The sequence below is a fragment of the Lotus japonicus genome, chromosome 3 (genome assembly GCF_012489685.1).
Source record: "Lotus japonicus ecotype B-129 chromosome 3, LjGifu_v1.2".
NCBI lineage: Eukaryota > Viridiplantae > Streptophyta > Magnoliopsida > Fabales > Fabaceae > Lotus > Lotus japonicus.
In genome coordinates, this window is record NC_080043.1 from 27,390,587 (window position 1) to 27,405,390 (window position 14,804).

Consider the following 14,804-nt stretch of genomic DNA (forward strand, 5'->3'; position numbering starts at 1 on the left):
TGAATCAACAACGGTTATTTGTCAAAACCCACTATACACACACGATCTCCTTCACTTTCGGTTTTTACTCTCTCTCTCTTGCTATTTCAAAACCGCTTATCCTCGATTTCTCTCTCGATCTCTCTTCATCTTTCAACCTTCATCTTCTACCTAAACCTTCAACCGCTCCAAAAATGGTGAGTCAAACCAGAAGAGCTACTGCAGATGCAACCCAGTTCCCTCATATGGTAGTTGGTCTAGCAACAGGTCAAAGGAGTCCTGAGAATCCGACTCAAGATCAAGGTCAAGCTCAAGAGCAGATTATTCCGATTGCAGAACGGGGCTGTGCCGTTCACTGCGTATATGCTCCTGAGGAACTTCAAGTACTGGCAGAATGGAGATTCGACCTCGACAACCTTGCTACAAATGGGTATGATCTTCGTCCTGAAGTCCAAGTTCAAGGTTGGGGAAATTACTTCAACAGGCTTCGAGGACCGGTGTATGATAAACTGATCAAGGAATTCTGGAAGCACGCCGACTGCGATGATACTCAGGTGGTATCTCACATTCTTGGAAGAAAGATCATCATTACAGAGAAGTCTTTCGTGAACCTGCTGGGTGCAGAAACTGCTCTTGGGTATCGTTTCCAATTCACTGAATCAAAGCTGAAACCCAAGACGAAGGATGAGACCAACAAGGCCCTGTACACCAATTACAAGCCGGGCAAGACTAATTACAAAGTGATGGACCTTCATCCCAAGCTCAGGATCTGGCATAAGATTTTGCTCCACTGCATAAACCATAGACCAAAGGGCAGCTCCCCAGACTACATCAACTTCAACCAGAAGGCGATGTTGTTCTTCATCCAAGACAAGAAGAAGATCTGCCTTCCCTACTTCCTGTTCTCCTACTTGAAGGAGTGTATCCGGAAGTCTCGTACCACTGCCTCCATCAAGTCAGCAATCAAGTATATTCCCTTTGGGAGACTGTTGTCTGATCTCTTCATTGAGAGTGGCCTCATTCAAGATCTGGTAAATGCTGGATGCATAGAGGATCTGACCACCATTGTCAGTGATGTCTTCACTGCAAATTCTCTAAAGAAAATGGGCCTAGTCAAGAAGAAGATTGCTCCTGCCCATGAAGACACATCTTCTGAAATCAGAAGTAGAAGGGTGCCTCTGAATGACTACCCTCTGTGGACACAGGCAGACAATCCTGAAGCCATTAGGTGCTATGTTGAAGACCTAAGGGCTCAAGGCTTTGAAATTGATCTCGATGAATTTTTCAGCAGACTGCCGCCAGCTCCAGAGTTTCCTTCTCCTATCAAGAAGAAAGTTCAGAGGAAGATGATCCTAGAAGAATCTTCTGAGGAATCAGATGCCCCTCTGACCAAAAAGAAGAAGACTGGTCAATCCAAGAGAAAACATGATGAAACCAGCAAGCCCGATGATGGTGATGATGGTGATAATGAGGATGGTCCTCCTTCTCATAAGAAGAAGAAGAAGCAGGTCAGAATTGTGAAGTTTACTCGGGTGGAACCAGCTGCTGAAGTGATCAGAAGGATTGAAACTCCTGCCAGAGTGACAAGATCATCAGCACATTCAAGTAAGTCTGCAGTTGCTTCTGATGATGATTTGAATTTATTTGATGCACTCCCCATATCAGCCATGCTCAAACAATCTTCAAATCCACTCACTCCTATTCCTGAGTCCCAACCAGCTGCACAAACCACCTCTCCACCACATTCCCCAAGGTCTTCATTTTTTCAACCTTCCCCTACTGAAGCACCTCTCTGGAATTTGCTCCAGAACCAACCCTCTAGGCCAGATGAACCAACCTCTCCCATTACCATCCCGTACAACCCATTAACTTCTGAACCCATCATTCATGAGCAACCAGAGCCTAACCAAACAGAACCTGGACCCAGAACCTCTGATCACTCTGTCCCAAGAGCATCAGAACGTCTGGCTCCCAGAACCACGGATACGGACTCTTCCACAGCCCTTACACCCGTATCCTTCCCAACAAATGTTGTTGATTCTTCTCCTTCCAACAACTCTGAATCCCTTCGAAAATTCATGGAAGTTAGAAAAGAAAAGGTGTCTACCTTAGAAGAATATTATCTCACTTGTCCAAGCCCTAGGAGATATCCTGGCCCTAGACCTGAACGTCTAGTTGACCCAGATGAACCTATCTTGGCCCATCCTTTACATGAGGCAGACCCTTTGGCTCAACAAGCTCACCCTGCCCCTGACCAACAAGAGCCTATTCAACCAGAACCTGAACCAGAACAATCTGTGTCTAACCAATCCTCAGTTAGATCACCCCATCCTCTGGTTGAAACTTCAGAACCTCACCTTGGAACCTCTGAACCAAATGCTCAAATGTTTAACATTGGCTCTCCACAAGGTGCCTCTGAAGCTCACAGCAGCAATCACCCAGCCTCTCCTGAAACCAACCTCTCTATAATTCCTTACACTCACCTCCGACCCACATCTCTCTCTGAGTGCATCAATATTTTCTATCATGAAGCCTCTTTGATGCTACGCAATGTGCAAGGTCAGACTGACCTAAGCGAGAATGCTGAACATGTGGCTGAAGAGTGGAACAATCTGGGCACTTGGCTAGTGGCTCAAGTTCCAGTTATGCTGCAGCTCCTGCATGCAGAGGGAAGTCAGAGGATCGAGGCTGCAAAGCAAAGGTTTGCTAGAAGGGTGGCTCTTCATGAACAAGAACAGAGACATAAGCTACTTGAAGCTATTGAAGAAGCCAAAAGAAAGAAAGAACAAGCAGAAGAAGCTGCACGTCAAGCAGCAGCTCAAGCTGAACAAGCCAGATTAGAGACAGAACGACTTGAAGCTGAGGCTGAGGCTCTTAGATGCCAAGCACTTGCACCCGTAGTTTTTACTCCTGCTGCTTCTGCTTCCACTCCAGATCCTCACGCTGCTCAGAATGTTCCTTCTAGTTCTACCCAGCCAAACTCGTCCAGACTCGACATTGTGGAACAACGTCTTGACACTCATGAGTCTCTGCTGATTGAAATGAAGCAAATGATGATGGAACTTCTGCGTCGATCTGATAAACCCTAGCTTTAGGATCTCTTCGCTTTGATTTCTTTTTCTTTATCTATGTTTTATTTCGTTAACCTCTAGCTCTTTCTTATTAATCTTTACTTTGTTCGTTTGTGATTATCTATGCATATATATATATATTTCTGACATTATGTTTGCAAATTATTTTTTTATTAGTATTCATCATAAACGCTTTTACATCATACATTCTCTTTCTTTTTCCTAAAATCCTAGAATGGAGGATCCCTCCTCATTCTTCTGCACTCCTGGCGCTGCTCTGACCTCTCCTTCTCCAGACGCTCCAGTGCATACTGGATGTTGTTGAGCCTGTCTTTTAGCTCATCCCTCTCCAGAATCTCTTCTGCAGTCTTGAGCTTCTCTTCAAAAATCTCTTTTTCTTCCAGCAGCTTGAGTTCAAGCTGGCTGAGTTCTTGCACCTCCTCCACGAAGGCAAGAAATTCCCTCAAGTCTCTCTTCAACTCTGGACGTAGGTCCTCCTCCAGCAGTGTCCGTGTTAGCTCTGAGATGGTCTTTGTACCCTCTGGATGCCTAATGTTCAGGAACAAGTCCTCCTCAAAGGCCTTCTTTCTCAGCTCTTCTAGTGCTACGATGTATGATGCCATTCTTTTTTACTGAAAATTGCTCGAGTTGTGAAAGTTAATGCTCCTACAGTTTCTCGAGGTTAAGTTCTTGGTAACTGACCCTCCTCTTTACTCCCTTGGCCGGTGGTAAACGTTCTTATCTTGCATTAACTCTTCTATTTATTTCGCCTAACTCTTATTCATGCATCGTTTTCATTTTCTTTAAACTTAGACCTTCTCTAAGGGGGAGTACCTTGTACTTCAAGCTAAGTTTTTCACACCCCAAGCTTTTTGCTTATGACAAAAAGGGGGAGTAAACCCAGTTTTTGATGTGTAAGATGTGTTAGTGTGATTTATTTTTTCTTTTGGAGAATTTAAGAGTTCCACCTTTATGACCATAGATGTGTCACTGGGCAAATACAAGGAATACATTTCACTTCTTCTGAAGTGATTCTAATTTGACTCTGATACCCAAGACTCTGATACCTTGTCCGTGACTCTGATTACTTATGCGCTCTGATTACTCTATTTTCATCTATGTCATAAGTTTTTCACTCTGAACTCTTATATCATTTAGCTCAGAATCTAGACTTTACTAATGTTTTCATCAAGTATTAGATTCAGGGGGAGCTAAGCTCAGAATCAAGCAGTGACTTGAATTCAGAATGAGCAAGATAAACTATTCACATCAGGATAAGTCTTATTCTATATCTCTAAACTCTGAGTGAATTCAGTTTAATGTTTAAGAATTGTTCATCAAAAATCTTAGTTTTGTCATCATCAAAAAGGGGGAGATTGTAAGATCAAGTTTTGATCTAGTAGTACAACTCTATGTTTTGATGATTACAAGTTAACCTTTTGATATGAACAATTGTGGTACTCTAACGTATTTTTCTGAGTGTGCTATTTACAGGCTCTGACCTCAACTCAATCTCACACAAATCAGAAGCACTGTGTTAAAGAGCGACCCAAGCAACGCTTTCGCATTCACCATGTTCAGTATGAACAGTGGAAAAGCTTCAGAAGTTATGAAGTTATACAAACTCTGATGTGGACTCAGTCACTAGAAGTTCTGAAGATCCAGAAAGTCTGATAACCAAGAAACACTGAAGGCTCAGATATTCTGAGGGTGTAGAAGACTCTGAAGATCCAGAAGCTGATTAGTGAAATTCTGATGTCCAGAAGCAAGATACTCTGAAGACCATGTACTTCCCTCTGAGTTCAGAATCAGAAGAAACAATGGTCAGAGGATCTGGGCTTTCCCTCTGACTCTGATCAACCGGCTTCACAAGTTCCAATATGAAGCATTCCCCTGATCAGAAGTCTCCTAGGTTTTAAGGTCAAGTCGCTATCCAAGTACAAAAGCAACTGTACCTTCCTGACGACCTACCTAACAGTCTCAGACACAGCAGAAGCTGGATTTTCCAGAACTGCCCTCCAACGGTAGCATTTTCCATGCAACGCTCAACCCTAATCCTTGGAGTATATAAAGAGGCTGAAGACTGAAAGAAGCGGCTAGAAGCATTCACATACGCACAAGACAAATTCAAATTCTTCTAAGCTTTCTTTCATCTGAAATTCATTGAGTTTACTATTAGCTTTTTAGAAGAAAATCTCTTGTAAACAATTCTTTGATAAACAGTTTGTTTAGTTCCTTTAGGAGATCAAGGTTGATCGGATCCTAGAGAAGACTAAGAGAGTGAATCTTAGTGTGAGCTAAGTCAGTGTAATTGTTAGTCACTTGTAGGTTTCAAGTGCAGTTGTAACTCTTACCTGATTAGTGGATTGCCTTCATTCTAAGAAGGAAGAAATCACCTTAACGGGTGGACTGGAGTAGCTTGAGTGATTTATCAAGTGAACCAGGATAAAATCCTTGTGTGCTTTTCTATCTCTTATCTTTAGCACTTAAGTTCTCGAAAGATTTGTCAAAATCTTTTAGGTGGAAGCTTTATACTGAAAACGTTATTCAAACCCCCCCCCTTCTACCGTTTTTCATACCTTCAGAGCTTATGTATTGCAATTCTGTTGGGTGAAAGATGAAGCTTAGCCTATGTTGAGTTTTACTATTAAAGACTTGCTATCTGATATGAGCTGATTCTCTCTTATGAATTGTTGTATACTGTAGATTGTATCCAAACAACTTTCTGAACCAATTTGCTCCCACAAGGATCTGGATAAAGATTTTGGGCCATATTACCATAAATGTGTGAAATTCTATGATGGACTTTCAAAGCTGCTTGTACATCCGGGTCATGTACTAGATCTCTTTGCTTGTGCTCTTGATCAGGTAATGTTTTCAAGTTATATAGTGTCATACTATGAATCATGTCTAATGACAGATCATTTACCTGTTTGTGGTCTCTTAACAGAGCGGATATCCTCAAATCATTAATCTAACTGAAAAAGTACTGGTGTTGCTTGAGTTAATGAGTATTAATGGTGCCAAACAAGCTTAAGTGTATCTTAAGATCAGTGCTTATCACAAGCATCTGGTGATGACACTAATAAGTATCAAAGATTTAGTTATACTAAGTTAACTAATGGACAAAGAAATAGTGCAACTGAAATAAAATTGTAGACCTAAAACTGATCATGGTGTGTTGGAAACCAGTAAAATTAGACTAGGTTAAATGTATGCCCATGTGTGTATTGGTAAGTGAGAGAGAGAGGATGCTGAAACAGTAGAAAATATACATTCCACATCAGGGTTTTTACATCAGGGTTATACTAAGTTTTTTTCTTTTGGCTTTGTGTTGCCTCCTTGTAATGACTCATTCACTCTTTATAAAAAATCACAAACACCCTATACAACACCTACCACAAGCACTCCCTCCAAACCCAAAAGAATATCTCCTCAGGGGTGAAACAAGTAGAAAAGAAAAGGGAAGAAGTAATAATTCAGAAACATGAAGTCTCATATCTAATTAGCACTAATTCTCTTGATCATTTAAACTAATATGCTTGTTAAGGAAACCTGTCAATTCTTTGAGCAAGTTCACAAATCACAATCAAAAGCCCAAAGCCATATTCTAAATGATTTCTGAAGTGCCATTTAAAAAGCACACAGTGTAGAGAGACATGATTTTTCTCTAAGGATAAATTCAGAGGACACATCCTGTATTTAATGCATGTGAGTATCCTTTTTGAAGATGAAGGGACTCCAAAGGGATCAAACAACTGCCATAACTAAGAAATTCAACCATAGTTCTGATGTTAGTTTTTCATAATTTTTCAGTGTCTTTTGGATCCTTGTGACTGATATGGTCATGTAAAGAAAAATCCCAGTTATGGAAATGGAACTGATATATCACAGTCATGAACTTGCGATTCTTTTTATGCTTTTCTCCAAGAGTTTTCATAGACTTTTATGGGTCTTTGTGTTGCCTCCTTGTAATGACTCATTCACTCTTTATATATTATTCTCTTCTTTCGAAATAAAATTATTACCCTCTTATTAAGCATAGCATGTTCTGATCCTTTCTTTGTTGTTTTAAATGTGTGTTTGTTTGTTGATTACTATATAAATTAGGGATTGGTGTTTTTTGTCCTTTATGTACAGCAAGTTCTCTAACTGTAATTAATGCTTGGTATCATATGAATGGATGAATGTCTGGTCTTATTATGCTATCTGGTCTTATTATCATTGATAATACATCTCAGAAGAAGGAGTAGTGGAGCTTATGTATTGCAATTCTGTTGGGTGAAAGATGAAGCTTAGCCTATGTTGAGTTTTACTATTAAAGACTTGCTATCTGATATGAGCTGATTCTCTCTTATGAATTGTTGTATACTGTAGATTGTATCCAAACAACTTTCTGAACCAATTTGCTCCCACAAGGATCTGGATAAAGATTTTGGGCCATATTACCATAAATGTGTGAAATTCTATGATGGACTTTCAAAGCTGCTTGTACATCAGGGTCATGTACTAGATCTCTTTGCTTGTGCTCTTGATCAGGTAATGTTTTCAAGTTATATAGTGTCATACTATGAATCATGTCTAATGACAGATCATTTACCTGTTGCTCTCAACTCTGAAAAAAAGGATTCTGTCTTAAAAGAGCTCAGCTTATTCCAAAAGGTGCTCAGCTGATTTATGGTGGAATGGTTCTGTCTTAAAAGAGCTGAGCTGATTTTGAAGGTGCTCAACTGATTTTTAGTGGAATGGTTCTGTCTTAAAAGAGCTGAGCTGATTTTGAAGGTGCTCAGCTGATTTTTAGTGCCTAAACAGTCTGAATTAAAGTTTGGGCAACTTGTTTTTTACATTATAACATGGATTGTTGATCTCTGTATTTATTGCATCTGTTTATAGGGTTCAAAGTTGCTCACCTCCGCTGCTCTCCTAATTTATGCTTATGGTGCTGGTGGCTTTCCTGCCTGGGGCATTAATTTAACTATTTTGTCCTAATTTCATGAGCAGTTGCTGTTTAACTACATTTAAAGAACTAGAATTGCTGAATTGTTCTAGTTCTTTTAGGCTATTATGTTTTCTTTTTTGCTGGGACCTTGGATGTTTAACTCACTTGAGAGAGTGTGTTCTCAAGATCTATTTTTATTTTAATAAATTTTCATTAAAAAAATATGTATATTCAGGTCAAATTCGTGTGAAAAAAAAGAAAAACTGGTTGAGCATTCACATCGGTTTTCAGTCTAACCGATGTGAAAAGTATACTTTTCACATCGGTTTTTTGTCTAACCGATGTGAAAAGTATATACATTTCACATCGGTTTTTTGTCTAACCGATGTGAAAAGTATATATTTCACATCGGTTGGATGACAGAACCGATGTGAAAAGTGTACATTTCACATCAGTTGGCTGACTTAACCGATGTGAAAAGTGTACATTTCACATCAGTTGGCTGACTGAACCGATGTGAAAAGTGTACATTTCACATCAGTTGGTTGACTTAACCGATGTGAAAGGTATACTTTTCACATCGGTTATAAACCCGATGTGAAAAGGTTAGGAGATACTACATCAACATTGTTTACATCGGATAAAAACCGATGTTAAAACTCAAAAATACCCTATGTGAAAACTAGTTTTTCTAGTAGTGCTACCCTCGTTTGGTGCCAGCAGACATGCAAGAAGAGAGAAAGAAATGGTGGGGCCAAAGCACTTTTTCACCTCTTCGCAAAACGCGAAGAAATTGGAACATGGGGAAGCTTTTTTATTCTCTCTCTATTATATCCTCAAATGTAAGTGAAAATGAGAGTCGGAGCGAGAGAAGGGGAGTGGCAGCCGGTGCAATCTCGGAGGCATAGGCAGGCGGCCGACAACACTTCTCGGCATGGAGTGGACTGGAGGATGAAAAGCTCATGGAGTTCGCAGCAGAGTGGCGGTAGAAGGCGAGCCCGTGGCGGAGCGATGACTTCGTTTTTCTTCACGAATTTTCCCGATAAATTTAAGGCGGTGTCTATGTGGGGAGTGTTCAATCGATGGGGGAAGGTGTCAGAGGTATTTATCCCACGTAAGAGGGACAAAGCTGGCAGAAGATTTGGCTTCGTTAGGTTCTTAAATGTGGTGGACCCAAGTACTTTGGAAAAGAAGCTTGATCAGATACTCATTGGTAGCATGAAGCTACACGTGAATATTCCAAAGTATGTGTCTAGACAAGTGCTAACTCCGCCAAAAGTGGTGAGTGCGTCTTCATCAGGGGGTGAGTCATCTTTGCCAGTTGCAAACAAGGTGGTTTGTGGGAAGTCTTATGCACAGGTGCTTAAGGGGAAGGAACTGGGTTGCCACCAAAGCAACTGCAACACTCGATTACGTTGGGGTGTTCGCAGGAAGGGGTGGTTGTGGAGGAATGGTTGAGAGGTAGTTTGGTGGGTAAGCTGCGGCATTTGGAGATGATTGATTCTATCCAAGGTTCTTTATTTTTGGAAGGTTATAGTGTTGTGAAAGCAAGGTACATGGGGGAGGGGGGACCTGGTTCTGCTAACAGCGGATAATATTTCACAATTGGAGGAATCGTTTAAGGCGGAAGATTGTTGGTTGAAGTCAGTGTTCGCGTCTTTGAAACATTGGAGCTCAAAGGATGTACCTGACTATAGGGTTGCTTGGGTGAGTTGCCGTGGGTTACCACTAAACCTTTGGCGTCGTGATTGTCTGGCGAAGGTAGTTGAGCTGGGGGTGATGTTCTGTAAGGCCCTAATTCTATTATTGTACTATTTATGTGAAATCAATAATAAATGTGAAGTTTTGGTGAAGTTTGAGTTATTGAGAATTTGTCCGTGACCTTGTATGATTTTTAGAAGGGTCTTAATGACCTAATATTGAGAAACTTCCTTCTTGAGAGTTGTAGCACTCTCAGTTAGCAAAATTCTCCCGTTGATTTAATGTTGTTCTGACCTCTGTAGCTCGAGATATTCAAGTTTTGGTGAGAAAAGGTCAGGATGTACCGTTCTGCGATTTTTCTAAAAGAATTGTTTTGATTCCGAGTTTATTCTCAAAATTCAAGGAAGAAGGTTATTTAAAATTAATAATCAGTTTTTAGTTTCAATTCAAGGCCGAGTATTTAATTTTTTTTTTATTTTCAACATAGAAGATAAAAAGTTAAAACCCTAATGGGCTTGGAGGGGGTGGCCGCGAGTTGGTTTAAGTGAGGGAGGGGGAAATTTTGTTTTCAAAAACTGAAATAGAAACCCTATTTTCTCCCATCCTTTTTACGTTACAATACTCAGAAGAAGAGAGAAAAGGGAGAGAGACGTAAGAGAGAAAGAGAGAGACCGCAAGGGAGAGAAAAACAGAGTCGCCAACCTAGCCGCCGCCGTCGCCGTTTCGAGAAGGAGAAGAAGAGGATTCGCAGCCGTGGAAGAGAGGACGTGAAGGAGAGGGAAAGACAGCAATGAATCACTCTTCATATTCATCTTTTTCAATCCTTAAGGCCAAGGTAAGGGCTGATTCAGTCTTTGGTAGTGTCTAGGTTGTTTTACTGTGAACTCACATGAGAAAAAGGTGTGATTCTTGATGTTTTAGTGATGATTCTATGTTGATATTCTTGGCTGCCATGTTAGCATGAAATTATGAAGTTTCTCATCCTATTTCAATTCCCTCTTAAGATCACATGAAAGCATGTCAAAAATTGGTGGAATCTTGCTAAATTTTCCTTGTTTTGTCATGAAATTTGTATTACATGATCTTTGTTATTAAATCTAGAATTGTGATGATGAATATATGATGTATGTTACTGGAAAATGGCCAAGGAACCCTGAACTTGAATTTTCGGAATTTAAATTTGACTCTGCCAATTTTCTGTACTGGACACCGAACTTCGTGGCCCATTATCACCTAGTTCTGGTCTTCAAATGAAAACGTGGTAAACTAGAAAGTTGTAGTACTTTAAATTAGCTTTCCAGGCATGTGTAGAACGTAAATATTGGTTGAGAAATGAGTTATGGAGATCGTTTTTAGTGATCACTATATCTGCTGTTTTTTTTAGACACTTGATTTCAGAAAACTTGTATCTATCTGTTATTTAGTTGAGTGTTCTTCTGAATTTTGAATATCTAACTTACTGGTACTGTTTTTGATGTAATTTGTTACTGGCTGGAATATTCTGTAAAGGTCGCTCATCTAGCTGTAATTCCTACTGGGATTGTTTACTTTCTGTCGAATATTTATTCTATTGTAACATTTACAGCTAATTCGTTTAAGACTTAAGTTGTGACTTAGAGCCTTAAACAAGAGAACTAAGAGAATTAAATCGCATGCAAGTAGAGATGAGAATTTTGAGAATAATTGGAACATAGGGCTATGCGTAGTCTATGGACCATGAGAACGATGGTACCGTTAGAGACAAACAGTTACTTGCACGCGAGGGTGTTTTGTGGATCATTGCGGCTCCACGTGATAAGGTTGACTGCGGTCTCCTTGAGATTTTGGGTTGTACTGTGTGTCCCCCTGTGATTTGGGTGGTACTGTGTGTCCCCCTGTTTTTGTTCATCTGCGGATGATCGTGATTTGGCCAAGGAAGTTTTGGTGGGTGTGTGATGGTGAGGAACGCTAGTTGACTGAACACTTAGGTGATTAATTGTTCATAAAACAATGTCTAACTTAATATTGCGATATTATATGATGTACCTGTTTTATCTGAGAGTTTTGCATGGAATCGAATCTGACCCTTTCTATCTGTTATCTGTTTTGTTCGGGGGGGGGGCAGATTGTTCGGACGACGAAGAAGGTCCACACCTAGACGATCGCACTCCTCAGTGAAGACAAGGCCAACGCCTGGGTGTCCGACACGCGCTAGATACGTCGAATTTATGTCGGCGATGCGACGATAACGGGGCTTGACCGTAGCGGGAACGTAGTTGAGATACAAAAGATGGAACGCGGACGAGTCGTGATGCCCTTTGCACCTGTTTCCTTTTGTCTACCGGACGACGCCGGATCAAGAACTCCTTATGTGGAGCTAGATCCCTCTGAACCTGTGGAGGTCGAGTCTCAACCGCCGTTGGCGATGACGAAGGCTCCAGTCAACAATGAAGAATCCAAACCAAAGGATGTTGTATCTGCGGTGCCAGAATGGTGGGGCGACAAAGGAGCATGTTGTGTTTGGGATCACGAAGAAGATCCTTCTACTAAGGCATTGCCCAAGAAAAGGCGCCAACTCAGGGGATTCTTTGAGGGGAAGGTTTACGAGGTCAAGAGCGAGGAAGCAGAGGGGAGACAGTGTGGATGGCTTGAGGAGTCCAACTCTGATTGATGTTTTCTTTCCGGTTGGGGTTTGAGTGTTCCCGTAGCATCGATTTTTATTTTGGATATTCTTCTGGTTTTGAACTATTTCTTCTGTAAGGGCTAGAATTCCCAAGTTTTGTCAAGGATTTCCTGTTTAACACTTTAATTATAAATTTTGTTGTTGCACTACAATACATTGTTAGTGAATCTTTGGAGTTTATCAATGTTTCAAAGGTTTATCTATTCTCGCATTACTGTTCCGATTTAAGTTTTAAGGTTTCTATAATTAAATGAACCTTTATCATTAAATTAAGATTATTAATTGAACGACGAAATTCCTTATGAAAATTTACAAGGTTTGGTTATTATTTTAACACTCGAGAAATCGGGGTGTTACATGTTCTCTGGGTGGATGAGAATATAGAAGCTCTGTCATGTTTCGAGTTTGCTCGCATTAAAATTAAGACGAAGGTTCAACGTTTCATGTGCAGTTATCAGAGGAGTGCACTATCAATACTTCGAGCTGCCGGTGTCAATCAAGTGCTTGCCTGGACAATAATGATTCATCTCTTTGGACATCGAAGGGCTCCGGCGCAACGTCGTTTTCGTCGGCAGGAGAGCATGCCAAAGGTTGTTGGTCGGGTGCGAAAGAGGAGGATAACGAAGGAGAAGCATCGGTGGCAGTTATGAGAGATTTCAAAAATTCCCTATAGAATTTGAAGTCTGTTAATGATGATACAGATAGAGAGGAGAATGAGGAATCTGTTGTTCAAACTCACAATGATGATGGCAATGATTTGAATAAAGATTCTTTAATTTCAAGTGGGACCTACAGAGTTTTGGGGAGTGGGATTGATTCCCGGCAGGTTGAACACGGTCAAACGGGCCCGTTTTTGAACCATGGGCCCGTTTTTAATGAGTTTATGGCCCAGGCCAATCTTTCAGACGGGCAACCGGGTTTGGGTCGGTCTTGTGACCCGGTTTTGTCCAACTCGAGTTCTACTGAGGCAGTAACGTCAAAGACAAAGAATTTGGGAAAGTGCAGTGAACCAGTTCTCGATTCAGTGCTAGGGAAGCAAGATGCCCATTGTTCCTGGCCGTGAGTTGGTCCTGTACGACCCGACGAGGTTCGCGGCTACGGCTTCCGGGCCGCTGGCGAGAAACGCCAACCTTCGCCAGTGGGTGCCGTAACAGTGGCAACGAACAGGAACGAGGTTAGCTTGCTGAATCACTCTCTCAGTCAGTCTCTTTTTGATTCTGATGTGGATAATTGTAACCGTCTATTTTGGCTGAGGAATGCTAAGTATGAGGCTAGGCTATTGTTAGATTTGGGCAAGGAGTTGGGGATGACTTGTAAAGGGAATGAGGATGAGATGCTAAGGAAAATTCAGGAGTTAGAATAGCGAGATAAGGATATGGAAAAACCAAAGGGAGTGGAGACAAAGGTGATCAATGATTCTGCTCACATATAATATCAGAGGGTTGGGGTCCAGGGAGAAACGTCGGGCCTTGAGGGAGATGGTTTTGAGGGAGAGGGTAGAGGTGTTATTGTTGCAGGAGACAAAATTAGATTCTGTTGATCAAAGATTGTGCTCTCAGATTTTGGGAGGATAATAACTTTGATTGGAAGTGGAGTGTTGCAGCTGGTAGGGCTGGGGGTTTATTATGTTTGTGGAATACAAATCAGTTCAAGATCCGTGATAGCTTTGTGGGTTTGGGTTTTATAATTTTGAGGGGGGAGTTGGGTTCTGAGCGCCAAGATTGTGTTTTGGTTAATGTCTATGCTCTGTGCAATGCAGAAGAGAAACCCAGGTTATGGAGTGAGTTAGAACAGTGGAGGCAGGTTTCGACTTCGCGGATGTGGTGTGTAGCTGGGGATTTTAACGCTGTCAGAAGCTTGGAGGAGAGGAAGGGTCTTGTGGATGGGAATTTGTATGGGGTTAGGGAGTCTGATGATTTTAATGCTTTTATTTCTACTATGGAGCTTTTGTACATTCCTTTGTTAAGGAAACGTTTTACTTGGTACCGGTCTAATGGGAAGGCTATGAGTAGGTTGGATCGTTTCATAGTTTCTCATGAGTGGTTATTGGCATGGCCAGGTTGGGAGCAACTTGCTTTAAATAGGGAATTTTCTGATCATTGTCCGTTGCGGTTGAAGTGTGTTGTTGCTGATTGGGGTTCTAAGTCGTTCAGAACATTAAATTGTTGGTTTGATGATCCTAAGTTTAAAGCTTTTGTTGAAGCTGTGTGGTGCTCTATTCAGGTTGACGTTCGGGGCGCTTATGTGGTCAAGGAGAAACTCAAACAGTTGAAGGGTAGACTGAAAATTTGGAACAGAGATGAGTTTGGTGATATAAACAGGAAGGGTAAAGATCTTGTGAGGTAGTTGGCAGTATTAGAGGATAAGAATGCTTTTTCAAATTTAGATGAAGAGGAATCCCAACGCAGAGTGCAAGGTTTAAGTAGTCTTTTCTTTGTCAGAAATCAAGAGT